This window comes from Scyliorhinus canicula, chromosome 16 (genome assembly GCF_902713615.1).
Source record: "Scyliorhinus canicula chromosome 16, sScyCan1.1, whole genome shotgun sequence".
NCBI classification, from domain to species: Eukaryota; Metazoa; Chordata; class Chondrichthyes; order Carcharhiniformes; family Scyliorhinidae; genus Scyliorhinus; species Scyliorhinus canicula.
The window spans coordinates 136984945-136998487 of record NC_052161.1 but is presented as its reverse complement, the minus strand read 5'-3'; the positions used below and the strand labels follow the sequence as shown (position 1 = coordinate 136998487).

Below are 13543 nucleotides of genomic sequence, written 5' to 3'. Positions count from 1 at the left end.
TGAGGAATCCAGAACACAGGGTTAGCCTCAGTGCTGGGAATCCAGAACGTGGGCTTCGCCTTAGAAGAAGGGGGAGGCCATTTAGGACTAAGAGAAGAGATGTTTTCACTGACAGAATTGTAAAACTCTGGGATTCTGTACCCCAGAGAGCTGCACATGCTGAGTATTGGAGTATTTTCAAGCCAAGGGTAGATAGATATTTAGGATACTACGAGAATTAAGAGCGACAGGGATAGTGTGGGAGAATGGCGTTGAGGCACTAATCAGATCAGCTCTGATCTTTTTGAATGGCGGAACAGGTTTGAAAGGTCAAGTGACTGACTCTAGCCCCTATTCCACACTTTCTTACGATAGAGAGTAAAATCGAATGGGATGTAAAGCCAACTATGTCCCTGATTCTGTGAGTTTCCGATGGGTAGGGTTTGTAACCATGAAGACCAGGAGGTCCTTGTAGGTGAATAAACGTGGGTTTATTGTCGACACAGAAAACGGCCACTACTGCGGCGTCCACATCCCTGTTGGGACTACCAGAACGCTGGCCCGTGTCCGGCTTGGTCTTTATACAGTTCGATAACGAGCCCTAGGTGGCCGGGCCTCCACGGGGAATTCGTATACCTGGAGTCCCACGGGGAGATTAATTAGGTTATCCCCATGGGGCTCATGAGGGCTATTATGGTAACAAATTTCCCCACTGTGTCTACCACCTCGGTGGCAGAACAGCAATATACCCAGTGAATCACTCCCTCCAATGAAGGGAAGATGAAAGCAGCAGGAATATAGAACTGGCCCGTGGTTGTAAGCTTTCTTCACCTGAATCAGAATCAGGATTCAACGTGGAAAGTCCCTTCAGTTACATTTCTTCTCCTCTGCGGTGATTAATGGTGTTGTGTGACAAACAAGTTCCATCAGTTGACATGATGCCTCTCTGCTGGGTGGCTCTGCAGGAACTTCTTCCTTTAATTTCTCAGTAAGTGAAGAGATTAAGTCAAATAACGTGGCTGCTGGAAATCTGGATTTAGAACAGTAAGCTCTGGAAATTCAGAGCGGGACTGGCCACATCTGTGGAGAGGGAAACAGAGGTAACGTTTCAGGTTGAATGACTCTTTTTCGGCACACTACTTTGGTTCCTGAGAAAAACGTTTCGACTTGAAACCTTGAGTCCCATGGATCTCGAGAAACATTCAACAATTTAGACTGCTCCAGGTTTTACTGTATTTGGGAGCATGTTGAGCGATAAAACTCAAGCTCTTGACTGAATTATGGTTTTGGCAGAGAGTACTGGAGTTAGGAGCAATGTGAGGTGATTAAGAGCACCAGTTATTGTCAGAAGATTATGATGTGTGAGGAAGACCATTTAGTCAATTTGATCCTGAAGAGTCTCGCACGGTTTAATGATGCCAGCATTTTCACCATTATTTGCCCTGAGCTCCATTTCAAAAGTTGATCACTATCTGTGTGAGGGAGAACTTCCTAGTCCTAGATTATGAGGGGCATGGACAGGGTGGATAAGGAGCAGCTGTTCCTCTTACTTGAAGGGTTGGTCACGAGGGGACACAAGTTCAAGGTGAGGGGCGGGAGGTTTAGGGGGGGATTTGAGAAAAAACCTTTTTACCCAGAGGGTGGTGACGGTCTGGAACGCACTTCCTGGCAAGGTGGCAAAGGCGGGTTGCCTCACATCCTTTAAAAAGTACCTGGGTGAGCACTTGGCACGTCTTAACATTCAAGGCTATGGGTCAAGTGCTGACAAATGGGATTAGGTTGACAGGTCAGGTGTTTTTCATGCGTCAGTGCAGACTCGATGGGCCGAAGGGCCTCTTCTGCACCGTATTATTCTGTGATTCTGAGTCCTAAAGTTGCATTTGCCAGTTTAACCTGCAACCTCTTGTTGTAGTCTCAATGCTTAATATGAGCTAATACTCGGGGCTAACCTTTCCCATGCCAGTTGCTGTTTTACTGATACCTGCCTCTAGATGCCTCTTTTCCAGGTTAAAAAACCCAAGTGTTTTTTTAAGACTTCTGACCCTGGGGCTGAGCCTCCTGGTTTTCCCTGCATTGGACTGAATAGGGTGTACAAAGGGAAATTGGACTGACCTTTGACATGCAATCTACAATTTTGACAGTCAGTCCAATATTATATTGGTTCTGTGATGAACCATCAATCGAACGGGAGACGAGTTGCTGTACAAAAGTTAGGCTTTAATAAGCTAGAAGTTAGCCCTGCGGTCGACTACAGTAAATGGACGACCGCCGGGCATTCTGGGTATTTATACCTCGCTTTGGAGGCGGGTTTAACTCAGCCTCTCGACCAATCGGGGAGCCGTCATATGACTGGTCTCAACCAATCGGTCGAGAGGCACATGACCGACCAGGCCCAATGGTAAGCCAGTGTTCTGCACCAATGGCAGACAGCTATGCAAATCATACCACCACATTCTGTCAACTGGTGCTTGGCATTGTTTGGACAGGTTGAGTGTTGCGACTACCAAGACACCTAGATGACCGTCAAATGCATCCTGAGCTACGGGCACATGTGAGATCTTTCCCTATAGTTCACTGAAGCACCAATGCTATTCTTCTTGTTATTGATGGTTGGCTCCTTTATTCCCTGTACCTGAGTCACCTGGAGCTGTCAGTCGGATTAACTGTCCAATTCTGTAAGGCCTGGTTTCTTCCTGGGCCTTATTGTCTCCCACAGATCTACCTTTGCTTGGCAAAAATACTGCACTAATTTAGGCAACCATGGGTATGATAGCCTTTCTTGGTGAACCTACCTCATGTGTGTCTTGCACGTCACCAAGTCAAACTGCTCTCTGGCTGTGGAAGGTCTGTGTACAGGTTTGCTCCCCTTATTTCAGGAAAGATACATTGTCACTGGAGACAACTGAAAGGAGATTTAATAGGATGATCTCGGGTATGGAGGGACAGATTAAACAGGTTGGGTCTGCACTACTTGGAGTAGAGTGAGAGGTGATGTGGTTGAAACATATAAGATTCTTAGGAGGTTGGACAGGGTAAATGTTGGGAGGATGTTTCCACCTATGGCGAGAGGGTGGAACGGAGGGCATGATGGCAGAATAAGGGGGTGCTCATTCAAGATGGATTTGAAGAAGAATTGAGGAAGGGTGGTGAATGTTTGGAATTCTTTACCCCGGGAAGCTGTGGAGGCTGAATCCCTGATCCTTTTCATGGCTGAGGTCAATAGGTTTTTAATCATAGGGGGATTAATGGTGACGGGAATAAAGCAGGAAAATGGACAAAGTGATTGCTAGATCAGCCATGATCTTATTCAATGGCGGAGCAGGCTCGAAGGGCTGAATGGCCTCCTACTCTTCCTATTTCTTACGGTCTTACTAATTAAACTAGTGACACAACTGAGGTGTCTACAAGATGGGTCTGTGTCAACACATCTCCAAAATTGGAATTGTCTAAACTTGCCACATTTCAAACTTGATCCAAGGAACCACACATATACTTATGAATTTTCAATAAAAATGTTCATCCGAGCAGGTTAATCCCCAAATCCCCTAATAACAACCCACGTGAATGGAATGTATCTGACACACTCCACAATCCTCTCTCAGGCTTCACTTCGATATGAAAATAATCTGACTCATTTAGTGTGTTTGGCAGATTAAATATGGGGGAGGTGTTAATAATAATCTTTATTATTGTCACAAGTAGGCCTACGTTAACACTGCAATGAAGTTACTGTGAAAATCACCACATTCTGGTGATTTGGCCTGTTTGGGTACACGGAGGGAAAATTCAGAATGTCCAATTCACCTAACAGTACGTCTTTAGGGGCAGCACGGTGGCACAGTGGTTAGCACTTCTGCCTCACGGCGCCGAGGTCCCAGGTTCGATCCTGGCTCTGGGTCACTGTCCGTGTGGAGTTTGTACATCCTCCCAGTGTTTGCGTGGGTTTTGTCCCCACAACCCAAAGATGTGCAGGGTAGGTGGATTGGCCACTCTAAATTGCCCCTTAATTGTGAAAAAATGAATTGGGTACTCTAAATTTTTTTAAAACAGTATGTCTTTTGGGACTTGTGGGAGGAAACTGGAGCACCCAGAGGAAACCCACACAGACAAGGGAGAACATGCAGTCTCCACACAGACAGTGACCCAAACCGGGAATCGAACCCTGGTGCTGTGAAGCAACAGTGCTAACCACGGTGCTAACGTGCCGCCCCAAGTCTCACCCTTTATTGTTTATTGTTACCAAGATCATTAGATACAAGAGCAGAAATAGACCAGATGGCCTGCTGAACCTGCTCCAACATTTCTTTGTAATCATGAATCACGGTAGCATTGTGGACAGCACAATTGCTTCACAGCTCCAGGGTCCCAGGTTCGATTCCGGACTCGGGTCACTGTCTGTGCGGAGTCTGCACATCCTCCCCGTGTCTGCGTGGGTTTCCTCCGGGTGCTCCGGTTTCCTCCCACAGTCCAAAGATGTGCAGGTTAGGTGGATTGGCCATGATAAATTGCCCTTAGTGTCCAGAATTGCCCTTAGTGTTGGGTGGGGTTACAGGGTTATGGGGATAGGGTGGAGGTGTTGACCTTGGGTAGGGTGCTCTTTCCAAAAGCCGGTGCAGACTCGATGGGCCGAATGGCCTCCTTCTGCACTGTAAATTCTATGATAATCTATGAACACCTCACATCACTTTGGGAATGCGCCATTCCGTGCAGTTTCTTTGCCTTATCCAGCAGCAGCTCGTTCTCGGGAACAGAATACATCTGTTTTGTGTTGACAGGTTTCTACTTTCGGAAGTTTTCTCAACTGTCCTTTCCATCACAGTCCCCCCCAATGCAACCTGACCTTTGTGCAGTGCTGCATCCTCGCTGGTAACCACAGCCTGGAAATGACTGGAGGTGACGTGAGAAGTATCACCTATGCTTAGTTGGAATGGCTTTACTTCTGAGTTAGAATAATGTAGTCTTAAATTCAGCTGTGGGTTTGAGTTTAGAACTTTGAGCAGTACTGAGGTGATGCTGCAATAACATAAGTGCTGTCTTTTGAATGTGCCATTAATACAAGTTCCCTTCTGATCAGTGTAAATGATTCAATTAATTGAATAGAGACAGGCCCAGACCAAAATACCTTTCTCAGCCAACAACATCCACAGCAGATTAACTGGCCATTTGTTTTGTTTGCTGTTGTGAGCCAGTTGTCTTGTTATGCCTGTGTCATATACCATAACCTATGAAGCAGATGGAGATTTAACTTCCAAACAGCAGCATGGAATATGGACAATTTACCTTTACCCGGTGTTTTGTGCATCGGGGACTAACTCATATCTGGGCATTTCTCTGTCAAGGCATTAAAATGCAAGTTACAGTTTTGGGAGCATTCCATTGAAGACACATTGGAATTCGACCGATCGGTTGTGAATTTAGCAGTTGCTATTGTCTGCATGCCCACAGAACGTGAGAAACAATAATCACCCAGACTTAAAACACAAAATGTGGGGGGGGGGGGGGATATTGAGCAGCTCCTGTGGAGAGAGAAACCGAGTTAAAGTTCTGAGTCTGCACATTGCTGCTTCCTCTGAGTTCTGAAAAAGCTGGCAACACCAGACCTGGTGTCTGCAAATTGAAATCCTACAGTGATTAGTGTGAAGAAAAACACTCAATTTCTGACGGTGCAAATGGCCAACATTCGTTTTCCGTTGTCTGATAATCGCTTCGACCATCAGATCATTTGATTGGACAATGAGAACACCGATACTGTGGTCATGTGACAGAAACTGGCTTGCGGTGCTGATTCATAAGGACAGCCCAGAGTAGTCAGCTTGGGATACAATGATCACAGAGTGAAGCCATCTCACCCAGGAAAAATGAAGAACCCCACCTAGAAATTAACCCAAAGGTGGAGAAGTGGGCTTTTATTTTATTTTCTGATTACATTTTCACTGCAGGGGCTGGACTGGAGCTGATGCATGGACTGAGCCACTACATGCTCATTAGCAGAAACTACCAACTCCCATTGTCGTCAGTGAACCAAAACAGAATCCTCAAGCCATCAACATTCCCAGCCACAATCCTGAAAATTGAAGGTAGGAGTGACTTTCTAGACTGTTTAAGAAAATCTAAGTGCATACTGTATCTTTTGTAATAATCTTTTCTTGTGCAATTGCGTCCTGTGTGAACAAGAGAACTGGTGACAGTAACGTGCTCCAAAAGTATGTCATTCTTTGCAGTGGATGAGAAGATCCTGCATTTATGTCTTTCAGAACCTCAGGATATTCATAGCCAATGAATTACTTAGTTATATGTGGCAATTTGCGAACAGGTTAATCCTACAAACAGCATTGAAATAAATGAACATATAATCTGTTACACTGGTGCGACCAAGTGACTCAGGAAACTCCCTGGGCTGGATTCTCCCAAAATGGGGCTATGTTCCCACGCCGGAGTAAAAACTCTGGCGTTGCACTCCCGAGTTTCCTAGATAGAGAACCTAGTGGAGTGGTGCAGCGACAACAATCTCTCCCTTAATGCCAGCAAAACTAAAGAGCTGGTCATCGACTTCAGGAAGCAAAGTACTGTACACACCCCTGTCAGCATCAACGGAGCCGAGGTAGAGATAGAACATAGAACATAGAACAGTACAGCACAGGACAGGCCCTTCGGCCCTCGATGTTGTGCCGAGCCATGATCACCCTACTCAAACCCACGTATCCACCCTACACCCGTAACCCAACAACCCCCCCCCCCCCCCAACCTTACTTTTTAGGACACTACGGGCAATTTAGCATGGCCAATCCACCTAACCTGCACATCTTTGGACTGTGGGAGGAAACCGGAGCACCCGGAGGAAACCCACGCACACACGGGGAGGACGTGCAGACTCCGCACAGACAGTGACCCAGCCGGGAATCGAACCTGGGACCCTGGAGCTGTGAAGCATTTATGCTAACCACCATACTACCGTGCTGTCTTAAACAGATGGTGAGCAGTTTCAAATTCCTAGGGGTGCACATCACCAAAAATCTATCCTGGTCCACTCATGTCGACGCTATCACCAAGGAAGCACAACAGCGCCTTAACTTCCTCAGGAAACTAAGGAAATTCGGCATGTCCACATTAACCCTTACCAACTTTTACAGATGCATTATAGAGAGCATCCTATCGGGCTGCATCACAGCCTGGTATGGCAACTGCTCGGCCCAGGATCGCAAGGAACTTCAGAGAGTCGTGAATACCGCCCAGTCCATCACACGAACCTGCCTCCCATCCATTGATTCCATCTACACCTCCCGCTGCCGGGGGAAAGCAGGCAGCATAATCAAGGATCCCTCCCACCCGGCTTACTCACTTTTCCAACTTCTTCCATCGGGCAGGAGATTCAGAAGTCTGAGAACACGGACGAACAGACTCAAAAACAGCTTCTTCCCCACTGTCACCAGACTCCTAAATGACCCTCTTATTGACTGACCTCATTAACACTACACCCATGTCTGCTTCAACCGATGCCAATGCTTATGTAGTTACATTGTATATATTGTGTTGCCCTATTATGTATTCTCATGTATTTTCTTGAATTCTGTTTAATTCCCTTTTCTTCCCATGTACTGAATGACCTGTTGAGCTGCTTGCAGAAAAATACTTTTCACTGTACCTCGGTACACGTGACAATAAACAAATCCAAATCCAATCCAATCCAATCCAATCCGAGTTTCCTCAAAAAAATATTGACCGATTCAATGCCCTGCACGGGGTTAGCAGGAACCCAGAGTGATTCACACAGCTTTAGGTCTGGATAAGGGCCCCCGCACTTCCGGTCTGGAGTCCGCGCATGCGCACGGCATCCTCCAGGGGCCACAACGAGCACCATAGCAGACTCAGACCGCAGAGGCAGCTCCAAAATGTAGGCGCCCCCAATTGGCCGCGCGCTCTTGCATCGGACGGGCCCAATATGTGCCCCGGCCACGCATAACGCCCCTCCCCACCGCCCCCCATCAGGGTGGCCATGGACTGAGTCCGCAGCTGCCACGCGTGGTTCCCACGCCGTTGGGAACTCCTCCGGCTGGGAGCGGAGTATCGCTGAGTGGGCCTCTGGCAATGGGTCCCCAGCCACGTGGAGAAGCCGATTCATGGGTCCCAGAGAATCGCCGGAGTGGCGCCGGGCCCGGTTTCGGTGTGAAAGTTGATTCTCCGCCCCCACACCAAATGGGATTTTGGCACTGGGTTGCGGAGAATCCAGTCTCCTGTTCTTCTTTGAAAAGCACCGTCCCAGCTGGGAGGACTGATGGGACCTCAATTGAATATCTCGTCCAAAAGGCAGTGGCTGGGACTTATCGGCTTTACATGCCGGCAGGATCTTCCATTCCTGCCATTGGTCAACCCCGCCAAGCCGGCAGGATCTTCCATTCCTGCCATTGGTCAACCCCGCCATGCCGGCAGCATCTTCCATTCCTGCCATTGGTCAACCCCACCATGCCGGCAGCATCTTCCATTCCTGCCATTGGTCAACCCCGCCATGCCGGCAGGATCTTCCAATCCTGCCATTGGTCAACCCCGCCATGCCGGCAGCATCTTCCAATCCTGCCATTGGCGCAACCCCGCCATGCCGGCAGGATCTTCCATTCCTGCCATTGGCGCAACCCCGCCATGCGGCAGGATCTTCCATTCCTGCCATTGGCGCAACCCCGCCATGCCGGCAGGAGCTTCCATTCCTGCCATTGGTCAACCCCGCCATGGGTTTCCTGCATTCAATGGGAAACCCTATTGGAAGGACCAGAAGGTCCCGCGCCAGCCAATGGTTAGCTGCATCCCTCCATCACAAAACACGCAGCGAGTCACATGGTAAATCCCGCCCCGAGCCTCTGACAGAGCAATGCTCCCAGATATATTTTTTAATAAAGATTTTTATTCCAAATATTTTCAGACAATCACATGTGAAACATTCCAATATAATACAAATGATGTTTTATTTTTTTTAAGAATAATAATAACCCAACCCGTCTACTTCTTCCCCCTGCCCCCCACTAAACCCCCCCCCCCCCCCCCCCCCCCCCGCCCTCCCAGTTGCTGGCCACAAACAAATCTTTCAAAATCTTAGAAAAGATTAAGTATGTCATTAGAGCATGGGGCTATGTCCCCACGTCCTAACTCCCATGCTCTAATCTCAGAAACTCTGCCAATTCCCCAACCACGCCGAGGCCTTAGATGGCGCGACGGTCTCCATCCCAGCAGGACTTGTCTCCGGGCTATTAGATAGGCCAAGGCCAGGACATCAGCCTTCTCCCCCTCCAGGAGCGTTATTGAGTCCGACACCCCAAAGATGGCCACCAATGGACACAGCTCCAGCCTGACCCCCACAATCTCCAACATAGCCTCAAAAAAGGAGACCTTGCACCCAAATAACTTAGTGCAAGACCAGAGCATGTGTGAATTGTTCATTGGCCGCCGCAAAGAATACTCATACCTGTGCTCTCTTCCGGGGAAAGCAGACCAAGCAGGCCACTCATGCATGTTCTAGTCCTATGAACTATTTTGAACTGTATCAGGCTCAGCTTAGTGCAAGAAGAGGTGGAATTCACCCTGCACAAAATCTCACTCCATACCCCTCCCTCCAGTACCGGTTCCTCCTCCCATTTCCCCTTTACTTCCTCCAATGGTACTCTCCCCGTCTCCAACATCCCTCCATCATCGGATATCTTCCCTTCCCCTATCTCAACTCGAGATAGCATCTAGTCCATAAGTGTACGTCCCGGTAGCTGAGGGAACAAAGACAGCTCCTTAGGAACAACGTTCCTCACCTGCAATACCTAAACAAACTCTGTCTCGGGAGTTGAAATTTCTCCACCATCTCCTCCAGTCCCGCAAACCTACCCTCCACCAACAAATCTCTGAACCTCTCGACCCCCTCCCTCTTCCAAACCTTATACATTGCGTCCATCCCAGACGGCACAAATCTATGGTTCCCACAGATTGGTGACAGTAATGATAGCAATTTAAAATGCTGCCTAAATTGGGGCCAAATTCGTAGAGATGCCACCACCGCTGGGCTCGTAGAGAACCTGGCCAGAGAGAACGGAAGAGGGACCGTACCAATGTCCTGAAACTCAAAGCTGCACAGGAAGCCTCCTCTATCTGACCCCATCCTGACCCCGGCTCCCTCATCCACCCCTGCACTTCCTCGATGTTCGCCCCCCAGTAATAGAACATCGCCAGGCCTCCAGAACGCCGTCGCCTCTGTAGGAAGACTCTTCGAATCCTGGGAGAAAAAGGCCGAGATTAATTTACGAACTCTAACAAAAAAGATTTAGGGAGGAAGATGGGAGGGTGCTGGAATACAAATAAGAACCTCGGTAGAAGGTTCATTTTAACCTTCGGCACTCTCCCCGCCAAGGACAACGGGAGGTCATCCCACCTCTTCAAACCTCCCCAGTGGTGCTGCTGTCAATGGGGTTTCTCATTATTCCCACCATCCACCAGCAGAGATTCATGGAGGGCATTGCTGTTGGCCTACACAAACGGCCAGAAAATCCCGCCCTACATTGCGAACATCTTCCAGTGTTGACGACATATTGTGGACCTGCCAGATCTGCTGAGCATGTACAGAATATTCTGTTGATGACTTACAGCATCTACAATGTTTGTTTGTGTATTAGTAGCTTGGAGTTAAGCCCAGGGTTTTTAACATTTGATTATCACCTGTCCACTTATGGAAAATTATTATAAACTTAAAATTCTATCATCAATCTTTTTTGTAAATGCTCATTAGCATTGGGATTTAGGACAGATTAGTGAGAATCAGTCGAAGAAGAATCAGCTCTGAAGAAGAGTCATAGGGACTCGAATCGTTGGGCGCAAACGAATTGCCTCGTCACACGTGACTCGGTGATGCGCTGAGGCCATTAAATGTCGTGGGAACCCTCACTGGGTGAAATTCAGATTTACATATTTAAATGAGCCATTGGGCTTATTTAAATATGCCGGCGCCCGATTGTCCCAAAACCCAGGAACAAAGACCGGCCCCGGGAGACATCGCCGTGACTGCGTTTAGCACTGACCAGGCGCAATGGCACCTGGGCAGGGGTGGGAGTCTGTTAGGCCATTGGAGGCCCCCCTCCCTGGGTGGTTGTGCCCTGGCAGGGTGGTACCCTGACACTGCCGCTGCCACTTGGGCACTACCAGCCTGGCACCCTGGCATTGCCACCCTGGAGTTCCCGACCGAGGCCAGAATAAAGAGTCCTGTTTGATAGTGTGGTCGTTCCCGGTGCTGCAGGAGCTGAGAAACACCCCAGCATGGTGGCACAGTGGTTAGCACTGTTGCCTAACAGCACCAGGGTCCCAGGTTTGATTCCCGGCTTGGGTCACTGTCTGTGCATTTTCTCCCCGTGTCTGTGTGGGTTTCCTCCGGGTTCTTCCCACAAGTCCCGAAAGACGTGCTTGTTAGGTGAATTGGACATTCTGAATTCTCCCTCTGTCTACCCGAACAGATGCCGGAATGTGGCAACTAGGGGCTTTTCACTGTAACTTCATTGCAGTGTTAATGTAAGCCTACTTGTGACACTAATAAAGATTATTAATTATGATAATATTGTTCGCGGCGAAAATGGGACTCTGCGTTTTGGGCGTGAAATCGCGCCCATTAACTTTGTTTCTCTCTCTCTCTGCCAGACCTGCTGGGTTTTTACACCATTTTCTGACTTTATTTCAGTCTCAACGTCTGCCCCTGTTGGCCTTTGAAATCACAAGAAGATTTTTTTTTAAGTGACCTGCATTTCAACCAAAAACAATTGCTATGAAAATGCTGAATCCTGCAAGGACCTAATGTCACTCTGGCTCAAGTTTCTGTTTCTGCTTTGTGTTCCAAACGGGATTTCTGTGATGTGACACCCGACAGAGCTGTCTGGTATAATATTCCAAACTGACACCCCAGCAGGTGGAACTGACCAGATGGATCTGCCTCCGCCAGGGACAATTACATAAACACAGCAGCTCGACAGCAACCTGAGTGATTTGCAGGAAATTAATAATCCCTTTGAACCCTGAATGTTACTGGCAATTTGCGGCCCTCAAATCTGTTTCATATTACCAACCTCCTCAACAAAAGGCATCTTTCAACAAACCAGCTATGATTGCCATCAACAAAGTACGTGATCAGAATCTGCATGAATTGGGAAAAAATTAATTGGACGAGGGCTTTGGAATGTCTGTGATGTTGGCCAATTAAATATTTTAATTTGATCATTTCCAAAATCTCCAGAGTCCGCCTGTGTAACATCTTGCTTCTTGATTTGAGCTTTTGCCTTCACTATTTCACAGGAGAGTCGGGGATTATCCCCAATGTCCCGACCGATACTGATCCTCCAATTACCATCAATCTGGTCATTGTCAAGTAGCTGCTTGTGGGGATTTGCTGCTCACTCATTGGCTGCCGTGTTTGATATAACATCGACTCCAAAGTACTTTATTGGCTGTAAAGCTCTTTGGGGCAATCCTGAGATTGTGAACGGTGCTATAGAAATACAACTTTTCCTTTTTTACCCAACGTCCAGCACCCAACTGTCCGATGATGGTATTTATACTCCACATGAATCTCCTCTTACCCATCTTTATCAAACCCCACCATTTATCCACTATTCCCATTTGCCTCATGTTTATTGAGCTTCCCATTAAATGTATCCACACCATTTGCCTCACGTACTCCTTGTAGCAGCGATTTCCACATTCGACCACTTCCTGAATTCCTAATTGGAATTATTGGTGACTATCTTATATTGATGGTCCCTGTTGGAAGTGGAAATATTGGGCGGGATTCTCCCAACGGGCGGCTAAGTACCGACGCTGGAGTAAAAACGGGATTGTTTTACTCCGCCGTCGGCGCCCGTTCCGGGACCCCATTCTGCGGCCCACAGTGGGCTAGGATGGCGCTGGAGCGGCCGCCACCGGCCCAGCTGCCGATCCCGGACTGAACCCGGTGCCGCGGGGTCCGCGTATGCGCAGTTGGGCCGGCGCCAACTAGCTCATGCTCAGTGGCCTTCTTCCCCGCGGCAGCCCCGACGCCAAATGGCGCAGGGGTACAGGAGCCAGCGCGGAGAAAAGGAGTCCGGGGGGGCAGAGAGGACGGCCCCCCAATCGGTGGGCTCCGATCGTCAGCCAGGCCACTACGGAGGGCCCCCCGGGGTTGGAACCCCCCCCCCTCCCCCAACAGGCCGCCCCTGGACCCTGCAATGCTGAGGTCCCGCTGGCTCAGAATATGTTAGAAAGGCGCTGGCGGGACTCGGCGTTTTGTTGATGGCCGCTTGGCCCATCCGGCCCGGAGAGTCGACACATACCCCAACCGGCACCGCGCCGGCCACGCCAGCGCCGATTCTCTGCATTGCGGAGAATTGCGTCCCGGCGTCGGGACAGCGCGGCGCGATTCGCATTAACCGTGCTCCAAGGGTGTGTGGATACTCTGAGCGTAACGTTAGTTACAGCAGTGGAGATTTTGGTCTCATTCTCAATCAGCGTCTGCTGGCCGCCTTTTTGTTGAAAGTGCTGTGATTGAGGACGGACCCCGATCTGCTGAACGGTCCAGGCCCAC

General features: G+C 48.8%; 1 long non-coding RNA gene across 1 annotated transcript; it reads left to right on the top strand.

Moving 5' to 3' along the window:
• Positions 1-5543: 5543 nt before the first annotated feature.
• LOC119979747 lies at positions 5544-12206 on the top strand. The gene is made up of 2 exons (XR_005463776.1): positions 5544-6056; positions 11672-12206. It is a non-coding gene; the product is annotated as an uncharacterized LOC119979747 (long non-coding RNA).
• Positions 12207-13543: the final 1337 nt, after the last annotated feature.